The sequence below is a fragment of the Panthera onca genome, chromosome A1 (assembly GCF_046562875.1).
Source record: "Panthera onca isolate mPanOnc1 chromosome A1, mPanOnc1 haplotype 2, whole genome shotgun sequence".
In the NCBI taxonomy this organism is placed as follows: domain Eukaryota; kingdom Metazoa; phylum Chordata; class Mammalia; order Carnivora; family Felidae; genus Panthera; species Panthera onca.
The window spans coordinates 99082814-99095521 of record NC_138339.1 but is presented as its reverse complement, the minus strand read 5'-3'; the positions used below and the strand labels follow the sequence as shown (position 1 = coordinate 99095521).

At 47.1% G+C, this 12708-nt stretch overlaps 1 protein-coding gene across 1 annotated transcript in view; it reads left to right on the top strand.

The window, feature by feature from the left end:
- Positions 1–6169: 6169 nt before the first annotated feature.
- SV2C (synaptic vesicle glycoprotein 2C) overlaps positions 6170–12708 on the top strand; it is a 221133-nt gene continuing 214594 nt past the window's right edge. The window contains exon 1 of the mRNA XM_060637781.3: positions 6170–6688. The gene's annotated coding sequence lies outside the window, so the exon portion shown is untranslated. The remainder of the gene's footprint in view (positions 6689–12708) is intronic.

Sequence of the window (12708 nt, the reverse complement as noted above, 5' to 3'; positions counted from 1 at the left end):
AGGCGAGATAAGGAAGGGAGGAAAGTCTGTAGCTTGTTGGCTAAGTAAGTTGGTTACCACTATGGCCTCCTGGGTACTATCCTACCGAAAACCCCCTTCATTGGTTGATGGTTCCCTAGGCCCATTGTGCAAGTGGTGGGATGGCTGAGGTCAGAGAATGGCCAAGTCATCCTGGCCATGTGATGATTCAATGCTTCCTCTGTGCTGAGTCTCTCTGGTGGGGAATGGCATGAGACATATGGACAGGCTGAAGCATTTACACTTTTTTCAGAGACACTACACAGCCACTTAAAGATTTGGAGCAGGCAAGTTGCCTACTCACAGCTGTGCTTTCTCCTGAGCATCTCTAAACTAATGGCTGGGACACCACATGTTGTGTAAGGTGGCTCCAGTTTTCTCTGCCACTCAGGTATCAGGGGCTCCTCTTCTTGGAACTGAGACCTCAGGACCACAACCTTCCCTCTGTGTCTTATCGATAGTCATGTGCACTGAGGTTAGACATTTTCTTTTTTTTTTAAACGTTTTTTTATTTATTTCTGAGACAGGGAGAGACAGAGCATGAACAGGGGAGGGTCAGAGAGAGGGAGACAAAGAATCCGAAACAGGCTCCAGGCTCTGAGCTGTCAGCACAGAGCCCGATGCGGGGCTCGAACTCACGGACCGCGAGATCATGACCTGAGCCAAAGTCGGCCACTTAACCGACTGAGCCACCCAGGCACCCCAAGGTTAGACATTTTCTAAATGACAAATCTACTTTATTCTAGACATGCAGATAAGGGAGCAAACTATACAGAGAGAGACAATTATGGGCCCACAGAGTATACCCAAGGCGCCCTGAACAGATTAGTTTCCTTTAATTCATCTCTCCTTCTGAACAAGAACGTTTTCCAGACATCAAAGTCTGCTTCTTTTTTTTACCAACGAACGTCTCTTGTGGACATTTCTTTTCTCTACCCTGTCTCTGCCCTAGCACAGACTTCTAAGTGACACGTTACCATTCCCTCTGAGCCACAAGTGGAAGCTAGAAACCTATTCAGGTTCTTATTTCTTGACCCTGCCTGGGGCAGCTTCTTCCCTGGCAGTTTGAGCAGAAAGATTCTTCCTGGATCTGAGTTTTCACTGAGCTCATTTTTTTTTTTTTCATCAGCCTTCCATCTGGACTCTGAAAGCTTCCCATTTGCTTATGAAGATCTTGAAGCCATTCTGGCTTTAAGCAAATATTTGCTAAACACCTCCAAGATCTAGGGACCAACAGATGAAGACATCCTTCTTGTTTTCTCAACAGAAATGAACTCGACACACAGTTCAGTTTAAATCAGGAGACATTTGTGGAGAATCTGCTATGTGCCAGATACTCTTTTAGACTTGGGGAGAGTGGAAGTATAAGAATGCTTTGAGCTGTGAGGAAAGGAAGTCTATCCAGAAGCTAGAAAGAAAAGTGTACACTTCAATTATATATACGTATATATACATATATATGATCTATATATTTATAGATCCTAAAAGACCTGGCCAGTGACTAAAGGAGATTGGTAGCATCCATGATGTCTGGCAGACAGTCTGAATCAGACTAATGATTCATGACCCCAGAGTCACAGAAGTTCCAAAGAGGACGTTATTTGGACATAGCAAAAACTCCTCCAAATCATAATCATACACCACCTCCTTCAGGGCATTTGAGACTATATTAAATTTAATTTTAATTCACTATTTTTTAAATTTTTTTTTCAGAAGGCTTTATTTTATTTAAGGTTGATTTTTTGAGGGGTGGGGGGAGACACAGAATCCAAAGCAGGATCCAGGCTCTGAGCTGTCAGCACAGAGCCTGGTGCAGGGCTCGAACTCACAGAGGGTGAGATCATAGCCTGAGCTGAAGTCGAATGCTTAACCAACTGAGCCACCCAAGTGCCCCACCATTAAGGAAGGCTTTAAACTCTCAACAAAAATGTAATCCATCTAGTCAGGAGTTAGATTTGGTTGTGCAATGGTATGAATTTCAAGACCTTCAGTAAGATATAAAGGAATGTGTTTTTAGCATTCTGTGTAAAACTGTTTTGTTAAATATGTGTGTACAAGAAAAGAGATTGATTCCTAAATAAAATCAAGGTTTTTAAAGGAAGGAGGAAGGTGTGTATATGTGTGTGGAAGTTGGATTGGATGTTGGTAGGACAACTGGTAGAGTTGGACAGAGGTTGATTTGGTACATTTCAAATGTGATTGGCTATTCCTTATAGTTTTATATTACCTGAAAATATTTATAAGTTTGTCTTTTATTTTTCTTTAAGTAAAGAAAGAATCGTGACTAATAATTCCAACATCTGAAGTCTTTTTTTGAGGAAGGACGTTTTCTTCTCTTTTATCTGCTGACTCTCCTTCATGGTGCCATTCTTCCTTGTGCATTTGGTTGTTTTGTGTGCTTCATCATTTGCTAGCTTTCACTAAAACTTATTTGAGGGATTTTTTTTGAAGCTTGGGATGAAGGAGAGCTCCTTCAGAAAGTATTTGCCCTTCCTTCTTCCAGGGCCCTGGGAAATTACCAGCCCAACATTAAGCTGAATTTATAGTTGCATGAAAATTTGGGGCTGCAAACCCAGCCACCAAAGGGGGGACTTAAAAATTTTTTAAGTAAGACATTCTAAAGCAAGGGGCCCCCTCAGGCCCAGAGCCTTGCTTGTCCAGAACTAAAGGTGGTACTGGTTGGAATGAACATCTTTGTGTGCATTAAATTTGTGAGGATTAAGGTAGGATTAATGTTTAGGGAATGACCTTGAAGTAGGAGCTAAACTTGTCAGGAAAGGTGCTGAATGACTTGGAGGTCTGAGCATGACAGCACCATTTAAAGTGTAAAATAACCCGATGACATGAGATTCAAAGCTATAGGTTTAAGGAGAAGGGATGTACGATGTTCTGGAAGCAGCAATGAGGAATGAGAAGGACACCACCTTCTTACCTCCTGACACAGTGATATAAGAGCTGGAGAAGAAAAAAACCAGTCATCACTTGAGAAGTTTGTGGAAGCAGCATCTCTAGGGAGAAGATCAGAGCAGGAAGTAAAGGGAAACTTCAGAGAAGAGGCTGGACATATAGAGCATTTTGCTAGTGGTGGATTGTGCATTCCAGAAACAGACAGAAAGTTCCAGGAGCTGGATAGGGGAAAAGGGACATCTAGGATGTGCTAAGTCTTATGAACATTAAAATGTAGGAGATGAAAAACACACTTGAGGTACCAGAGCTAATGTGGTAACCAATGTAAATAGGCATTAAGGGCTTAATGAGATTAACATTGGTAGACTCAAGACCTAGAGTTTTGGGGAAGCTGTGAGCACTGGGGGTAAGAAGGGTGTCTGTGCCTCATTATGACCCCTGATGATGAAGGTGAGGAAAACGAGCTGTGTAGCCTTGGTTCAAGTTAATGAGGCCTTTTCAAGGTCTCTGTTCTGGAAGCCAGCCAGCTGTTAGTTACTCTGAGCCTGTAGGAACATCTTCCAGGAGTAGCACTCCAAGGCACAGACTTGGGAAAATTTCACTCTGGCTATTGAAAGGGGAAGTGGTATTAACATTTATTCTGTGCCCACTATGTCCTAGGTACGGGGATAGTGCTTCTTGTATATGTTAACGAATTGGATCACCACAGCATCTGTACTTAGTATGAGTTATTTTTATTGAATCCACTTTGCGGATGTGAAGACAGATCTTTGATGTTCCTTGGGTGTGTTTTTTTTTTTCAACTTTTTTTTTTTTTTTTTTTTAATTTATTTTTGGGACAGAGAGAGACAGAGCATGAACGGGGGAGGGGCAGAGAGAGAGGGAGACACAGAATCGGAAACAGGCTCCAGGCTCCAAGCCATCAGCCCAGAGCCTGGGACGCGGGGCTCGAACTCACGGACCGCGAGATCGTGACCTGGCTGAAGTCGGACGCTTAACCGACTGCGCCACCCAGGCGCCCCCCTTGGGTGTGTTTAATGGCTTACTTTCTAGCATGATGAGCGGACACTGCACTGAGGAATAAAACTAGAGACAGGTAGGAGGGTAACAACTTCAGAGCACTGGGATTTTGTGGGGACAGGGCAGGTGTAACTTTACTTTCCATTAGCTCCTCCAAGACAGGTGTTTTTAGGAGGAGAAAAGAAACATGTCCTTATAAGAAAGGTGTGAAGAAGACTATACTGAATGCTGGCTCCAGTAGGCCTGGGGCCAAGGAGAACATCAAGTGGGACCCTAAAATGAGAGCAGCTTTGGGGGGCAAGCTGAAGAACTTACGCATCCCATCATCCTGAGAAAATACTTGTTGTCCTCCAAAGACACAGCATTAAAATACCCTCTCCCAACGCAAGCCAGTCTTAAATCGGACATTTCTTGAAAACACACAATCGGGGATTTTCCTGCAGGAGCTGCCATCTTCAACTGCATCAAGACATGAAAACTTGGCAGCTAAAAAATTTATACACTTCTTTGAATATCTTCCACAGGAAAATAATTGAAGGAAGAGATAGCATAGCACAAAGCATGTTGACCATTCATGGTTTTCTGAACTTCTCTCATTGGAGAAATAATCCATTATCGTGTGACATTTGGGGGAAGGTTCTCAAGAGGGTGTCTACCCATTTGGGAACTCAGTGAAATTACCAGCACATTCTGCATTTGAGAGCTCAAAGTTTTATAAATAATACATAGGCAGTCTGGATAAGAATTACAAATTTTTAAATTTCATAATTTCATTTCTAATGCTGGATTTATAGGCATTCCTGTGGGGTGTAGTTTCCTCCTCATGGTAACAACATAATACTTTTAGCCTAAATAATTATTTAATTTAAATAATTTGTCTATGTAGAAGGATTCATGAAATGCAAATAGCACACTCCCTAATTTTCATGTTTCCCCGACCACTTTACAACACCACATACGGTTTCAAACTACAAAGTCTTTAACCCAAACAAGACCCAGGCAGGTTTTCAAAGACCCATATAGCCAAGCAAGTGTAGGTTTGACAGGGGAATCCCAACTTAGAGTTCTTGAGTGCTTGAGATGGAGAGAAGGGAGAGTTATCCGCCAAGGATTGTCTCTATTTCTCTCCAAAGTATCATGCACGGTGACACAAACCACGCCATAAAGCCCATGTAACAACACAGCTCAGGGTTGAACCATCATCTCATCCCCACCAACTCCCCTGGGCAGGAGGCTGCCCAAGATGCCTGGTATCTCTTCTTTCCGGCACAAGTACATGGAATATTTATATTTATATCCACAAACTGATCCATTCAATCATCCAGGCATATTTACACGAATAGAGCACATGGGCAGATAAACCGCGCGGCGCGCGCGCGCGCGCGCGCGCGCGCGTGTGTGTGTGTGTGTGTGTGTGTGAGAATTCTACCCACTGCATCCTGCTCAGGGGCTGCGCTTTGTCTTGCTTGGGGTCACCCATCACGAGAGCAGTGATCCTAGGGAGGACACCGGCCAGTGTAGCCCCTTCCCACTCTGTATTGGTTCCACGTGAGTGCGGAGCTGGCAGGTCAGAGACTTGGGGAAGCCCAGCTTCTCTCAGTGTCTGGGTGGCAGTGCGCGAGATGCGGGGAGGGGGGTTGCTGGGAGGGCTGGGGAGTGTCGAGGCGCGGCCGCCCGAGGCCGGCGGAAGGCAACGCCCTCCTCTGTCGCCGCGGGGTGGCGGCGCCAGCCTCGGGCTTGGCTTCGCCAGGGTAGGTTTCCCGGAGCCGCCGAACCCCGCTGCCCCGAAATGGGGAAGCTCGAGGTGGGGTCTCCAGCACACCAGTGTTACTAAGAATACAAGCAGAATTCCCATGCTTCCTCCCTCCTTTTAAAATATTCGGTAGTTTCCCCCAAAAGGGCCACTTTGAGTGTCTGCTTGTGGGTACAGATGTCTGGCTCCACCTGGCATTAGGGAGACCCCAGACACCCAGCAAAGTTTCCTCCTGTTTGCTCTTGCTGTGCCCCAAGTGTCCACTCGACTTGTATGCCAGCGTGGAGGCGGAGGATGAAGGGACTGGTCAATTTAAGCCCCAGGTAGCTCCCGGGAAGCCGAGTTGACGTTAACAGGTCAGTCCCAGGCCCAGAAATACCGGCAAACCCTCTCTCCCGTGGCACCACCTAGGTCCAGCACCTAGAATTCCTTGTTGTCTCGCGGGACCAGACTAGGGGCGCCGCCCCCAGTGCAGCACGCAGTCACACTCAGGGACTAATTCAGGACTGGAGCCCTTTCCTATCCCCCCCCGTAGCAAACTCGAAGCCCTGCATCCTCCCAAAGTACTTGCCACTTGGGGGTGGCCCCTCCCCTCCCCCCAAGCTGCAGCAAAGCCTCAGCACCCGGACTTCCCGGAGCCAGGCAGCCCGCCCCGCACGGAGTCGTGAGCCGCTCCAGCCTCCCCCGCGCGCGGTGACTCCCTCCCTGCGCACCGCTCGTACTCTCACCACGCCGCCGCCCGGCACTGCAGCACCGCGGGGAGGAGGCGCAGGCGGAGGAGGGGGAGGAGGACCGCAGCGTGCAAGCCCGGAGCCACTTTCCCGCCCCTCCTTTCTTCGCTGACACGCTCAGAGGAGTCACCACTCCGCGCGCTGCAGGCGAGAGTGGCAGACGGAGGCGGCCCCAGGGAGAGAGCCCGAGCGACGCCCGCGTGGCGGCTGCTGCAGCGCTGACACCACCTAGGGCAAGGGGTCCCAGGCAGCTGGAGCGGTGAGTGAGGGACCCCGGCAGCGGTGGCGGGTTTTCCCGCCGCCGCCTAATTTCCCTTCCCGACCCGGGAGCCGAGCGCTGGAGCGTGGGGGAACTTTTTGCAGCCTTGTAGAAGCGCAACTTCGCCCCGAGTGCCCCTGAGGAAGAGGTTGCAGGTGCCTGGTGCTACCCTGTCGGTCGCCTTTGCTGGAGCGGGACCGGGGAATTCGGGGTAAAGAAGATGGGGTGACCCCCGGTTGCCCAGGACAGATCAGGGGAGGCAGGCGCACTTTAGTCCGGATCCTCTGGAGAGGCGGGTGGGCGCCAGCGGGGATTCGAGAACCGCGCCCGCCTTCCGTGGGGACCTCCACCGTAGTTGGCTTACGTGGTTGGACGGGGAAGGGGAGGCTGAATCCAAACAAGAGGGTTGGAGCCCCCAGCGGGATGTCCAGCCTGTACCCCGACCCCAGCTTTGGGCTCAACTTTTCGGCGGGGATCCCTCTGCAGACGTGCGGGCGGAGGGAGAGCGGAGAGAGCCGCATTGGGCGCTGTGGAAGCCTGAAAGAAACACCCAGTCTTAAAAAAGGTATTCCACGGAAGTCCCCGAAGCCCCCGTGCGCGAGAACCCGAGAGAGATGGAGAACAGGGAATCCCACGGGGCTGTGGCTGTTTGTAAGTGCCGCACTTCATTACATACACTACGCCTTCATTCAGCAAAAACCTACCGCGCCTACTGTGCTCCAGGTGCGGCTAAATAGACCTACTGGCTTGAGGCTCATTGCGGGAGAGGGGCTATCACCCGTAAACAAGCTACCGGGGTCATCTCAGGTGGTGGTGAGCGCTGTGGCGGTGATCACCCAACCCATTTGACTCTTTCAATTCGCAGACTCTTTCCCCTCCGCCTGGGTTCTAGAACTGGGAAGACTTTTTCTCTGGCTTGTCGCGGGGACCCCTGGGGGCTGGGCCCACGAAGGTTGCGGAACATGGTGATGAACTTGTAGAGCAGCGGGCACCCCACGGGAGATGCACAACCCGGAGCCTTGCTGGGGGCGTGAGGGGAACTCAGGCGCCGGGCGCGCGGGGGTGGAGGGGGAGGGGCTGAGTCACAGGGGCGGGAGGGGCCGCCTGGATGGCGCGAGCGGGCGCGGGTGGGGGGGCGCTCACGTCACCCACTACGTGTGCGAGTGATGCAAATGCAGACCCACTAGGGGCGGGCGGGGGTGGGGGCTGGAGGGCAGGCGGCCGAGTCTCGGTCTGGGAGCGCGCGTGTGTGCGTCAACGGCTCCCCGGTGAAGGATGCTCGGCAGTGTACCCGGCGCAGACAGCGCCCACCGGGCGGGGCAGCGGGGATGGCGGGGGGCACTGCGGCGGGGGCGGCGAGGAAAGCCCAGCAGGGCCGGGTCTGCGGGCGGTCCTCCGCTCCGCAGTGCGCCGCAGTGCCGGGAAGGCTCCGCAGCGGCCAGGCGCTCCCCGGGGGATCCAAAAGATGGGGCGTCTTTTGAGGAGCCGCAGCAGGGATGTCCCGATGGCCTCCTCTCTCGCTAGCCCTCCTTCCTAAATATTGAGTTGACTGTCAGCGCGAGAAAGTTGTTTCAGTTTAATTCTTAGCCTTAATCCTGGAAAAGAATTTGGCATTAATCTCTGTCGTTCACTCGTTTTTCTGTGGCAAGTTCCGGCAAGTTCCGAAAGGCCTCGTGCTCGTGGCAGGTTTTCCTCGGAAAGCTTCGATGCTGAGGTTCATGAGATTCGGTAGTGCGCACCCACTCCTTCACCGTTCTTCCGCAGTTTTGTCAGGAGACCAGGCCTCTAAGTGGGGCTTGAGAATGGCCTGCAAAACAGTGTGCCGCATTCCTCTTTTATGACATAAAAATGTGTGTTAAAAGCAGTACTAGGAAAGCATAATACCGGTGAAAAATAAAAAGCTCAATCTGTGTTTCATTTTATTACTATTTTTCAAAAAGACCCCACTTGCTGGAGACCTCATGGCAAAGGTGTTTCTGTTGGCTCTGCAGAATGAGTCCAAATCTGCAGTATGCTTGTCAAAAGGATTCAAAGCGCGGGAGGTGGAGGGAAGGAAGGGAGGAAAACAGAGAAGCAGTCACCAAAGAGCCCAGCGGCAGAAATCCTAGTCCCCACTTTCCCAAGTATCCTATCACCTGGGACTAGGGACTTACCCTCTTGGGTTCATCCTGCACATTTAGGAAGTGTGAAAAATAGCTCAGACTAGCTCTTCTTACAAAGTTGTTTTGAGGACAAAAGAGGATGGTCTCTAAGAGATTTGGGCCTACAAATTATCTATGAATGGAAAATATTATGAAACATAGTCCATTTAATTTTATCTTTTTAAAAATTCTGGAGACATTCACCACTGCTGTTCCTTTAATGAAATTTAGCCTTCAATGTCTGCAAGGGCAGACAATAGACTTTTCCTAACAGTCTTATATAAAATCAGATGCCATTAGCTGCTGTCTGGAGGAGGAGGGGAAAAAAAAGAAAGCTCTGGATTATATCTGCGTGTCTTTGGTAATGTAGTAGAGAAAGCAAATTTGTGTTTCATGACCCAATGACAGTAAAAGTAGCGTCTTTGGTCCCAGCAGCAGACTAGCCTAAGAGCTTTTAGGTAAAAATTCTGCTCACAATTAACCCAATCATATTCCTTAAGTGTGGAAGGTGCCTCAGACAACAGGAAGCAGTTTCCACCCTTAGGAAGATTACCACAAAGAGTATCATAATGTGCAATATATCATGTGACCGCAAGTTCCAGAAAATCCATTTCCCATTATTAGGGATATTATCTCTTGCTCTAATGTAAATTTCCTGATGATATACTTCAAGAATAAAAACATCTGATTTGTCAAAATGCTGTCCTAGCCATTCACAATGCTGTTATTCATGTGACTCAGACGTAATGGTAGATAGCTATGAATGGTTAAAGTTAAAATGCCCTTTTTATTCTGTGCACTGTATCAAGGGAAAACCTATGATTCACCAGTGCCTCTTGATTCCTTCTGCTGTGGGTTTTGTCTGACCCATGGTTTACAACATGTATATCGTTACCCATTTAACACAAACTTGTCATTTAGATTAAGTCTGTCAGTAAACCTAAGAGAGGCAGGCCCCCCATCTGTGTGCACCTTTGGTACAACATTGCTAAATTGTTTTTGGTTTTGATTTGCTTTTTTCAATTCCAGCCCTATTGAGCAACCAGTGTAAGTGTTGCAGTGAATTTGGAGCTTCTTTATTTGACACAGCTGAAATAACAATGGGGGGTCAAGTTACTATTTATCCTTGCTGGAAATATGTCTTAATGGGGCATAAAGACGCCATTTGCTTTTATCACGAACATCCCTTGTAATCAGGGACACTTGGTGCGCGTTGCATATCATCATCTCTTCCTCTGTTGGGGAGAATTGAAGAATATGAAATAAAAGGAGAGCAGTGAACAACATTGCTCCTCATCAGGGAAATACAAATCAAAACCACACTCGGATACCACCTCACACCAGTCAGAGTGGCTAAAATGAACAAATCAGGAGACTATAGATGCTGGAGAGGATGTGGAGAAACGGGAACCCTCTTGCACTGTTGGTGGGAATGCAAACTGGTGCAGCCGCTTTGGAAAACAGTGTGGAGGTTCTTCAAAAAATTAAAAATAGACCTACCCTATGACCCAGCAATAGCACTGCTAGGAATTTACCCAAGGGATAAGGAGTACTGATGCATAGGGGCACTTGTACCCCAATGTTTATAGCAGCACTCTCAACAATAGCCAAATTATGGAAAGAGCCTAAATGTCCATCAACTGATGAATGGATAAAGAAATTGTGGTTTATATACACAATGGAGTACTACGTGGCAATGAGAAAGAATGAAATATGGCCCTTTGTAGCAACGTGGACGGAACTGGAGAGTGTTATGCTAAGTGAAATAAGCCATACAGACAAAGACAGACACCATATGTTTTCACTCTTATGTGGATCCTGAGAAACTTAACAGAAGACCATGGGGGAAGGAAAAGAAAAAAAATTAGAGAGGGAAGGAGCCAAACCATAAGGGACTCTTAAAAACTGAGAATAAACTGAGGGTTGATGGGGGGTGGGAGGGTTGATGGGGGGTGGGAGGGAGGGGAGGGTGGTTGATGGGTATTGAGGAGGACACTTGTTGGGATGAGCACTGGGTGTTGTATGGAAACCAATTTGACAATAAATTTCATATTAAAAATCAATAAATACAATTTAAAAAAAGGAGAGCAGTGGATTGGATGGTTTAGTACTTTCTGGTTCTAATATTTTTTCCCTCCATGAAATGCAGAAATATATGATGACTTTTGTTTTGAAAAAGTTTAATTCCAGTACAATTAACATAGTGTCATATTAGTTTCATGTGTACAATATAATGATTCAACAATTCTCTGCATTACTCAGTGCTCATCATGATAAATATACTTTAAAAAAATTTTTTTGAAGTCTATTTATTTATTTTGAGAGAGAGAGCAGAGGAGGGCCAGAGAGAGAGGGAGAGCGCAAGAATCCCAAGCAGGTTCCACACCATGAGCATGGAGCCTGACACGAGGCTGGAACTCATGAACCGTGAGATTATGACCTGAGCTGAAACCAAGAGTCTGGCACTTAATTGACTGAGCCACCCACGCACCCCAAGATAAGTGTACCCTTAATCCCCTTCACCTCTCTCACCCATCCCTCTACCCACCTCTCTTCTGGTAACCACCAGTTTGCTATATTTAAGAGTCTGCTTTCTGTCTCTTGTTCATTTATTTTGTTTCTTAAATTCCACATTTGAGTGAAATCAGGTAGTATTTGTCTTTCTCTGACTTATTTCACTTAGCATTATGCCAGTTGGATCCATCCATGTTGTTGCAAATGGTGAGATTTCATTCTTTTTTATGGCTGAGTGATATCCCATTGTTTATATATACCACATCTTCTTTATCCATTGATGAGTTATATTTTAAATTTGAACTTTGCTTAAAAGTAGAATATAAGAAGTGTTTTTTATTAACTCATGTTCCAATTTTACGTGGAGACGTGGGCTCTGTTTTTGTAGAATAATTGATCTGTTAGAGTTTGTGTTATGCCATTATGATTATGGGCTAAAACATTTTTAAAAGGCCAATTTTGAAAAATAGTAATCTCAGTTCACTAATCTCAGTAGAGCAGATATTCAGTTGAATTTAATATGAGAAATTTATTTTATTTAAAGATTTTATTTTTAAGTAGTCTCTACACCCAGCGTGGTGCTCGAACTCACAACCCTGAGACAGAGTCACACGCTCTACCCACCCAGCTACGTGCCCCTAACATGACACATTTTAAATGCTTTCTGTTGAGCACCCAGTGCATACCATGCCTGCTGTGTCATTTCCTGTGGACACTTTGTACTACAAATGATTACGACTGGCAACTAAGAACTATACTAATAAGCTTTAGTCTTCTCATAGCACTGTGCCCTCTTATAATTCCGGAGCACAGTGAGATTTATGACTAATTAGACCAAGTGCTTTTTCTTGTTATTTGCTACTCTTTAAAAATCCTATGAGTTGGGGCGCCTGGGTGGTTCAGTAGGTTAAGCGGCTGACTTCGGCTCAGGTCATGATCTCGGGGTCCGTGAGTTCGAGCCCCGTGTCAGGCTCTGTGCTGACAGCTCAGAGCCTGGAGCCTGTTTCAGATTCTGTGTCTCCCTCTCTCTGACCCTCCCCCGTTCATGCTCTGTCTCTCTCTGTTTCAAAAATAAATAAATATAAAATTTAAAAAAAAATCCTATGAATTAGAATCCTAGTATAGCCAAATAGACAGATGGTTCTCAGTTGCCCTGTGTATCATACTTTCCTGAGATGCTTATTCAAATGGAGAGGTCCAAGCTTCATCCTAGACATTCTAAGCGAGTAGTTTAGGGTGAGCCCAGAATATGCTGTTTATCAAGCTTTGACAAGTGGGTTATATGTCATCACCAGGGATCTACACTTGCAGGGGTACTGGAATGAGTACCTGACAGTATGGCAGGGACCCAGAACACGTGGGCTT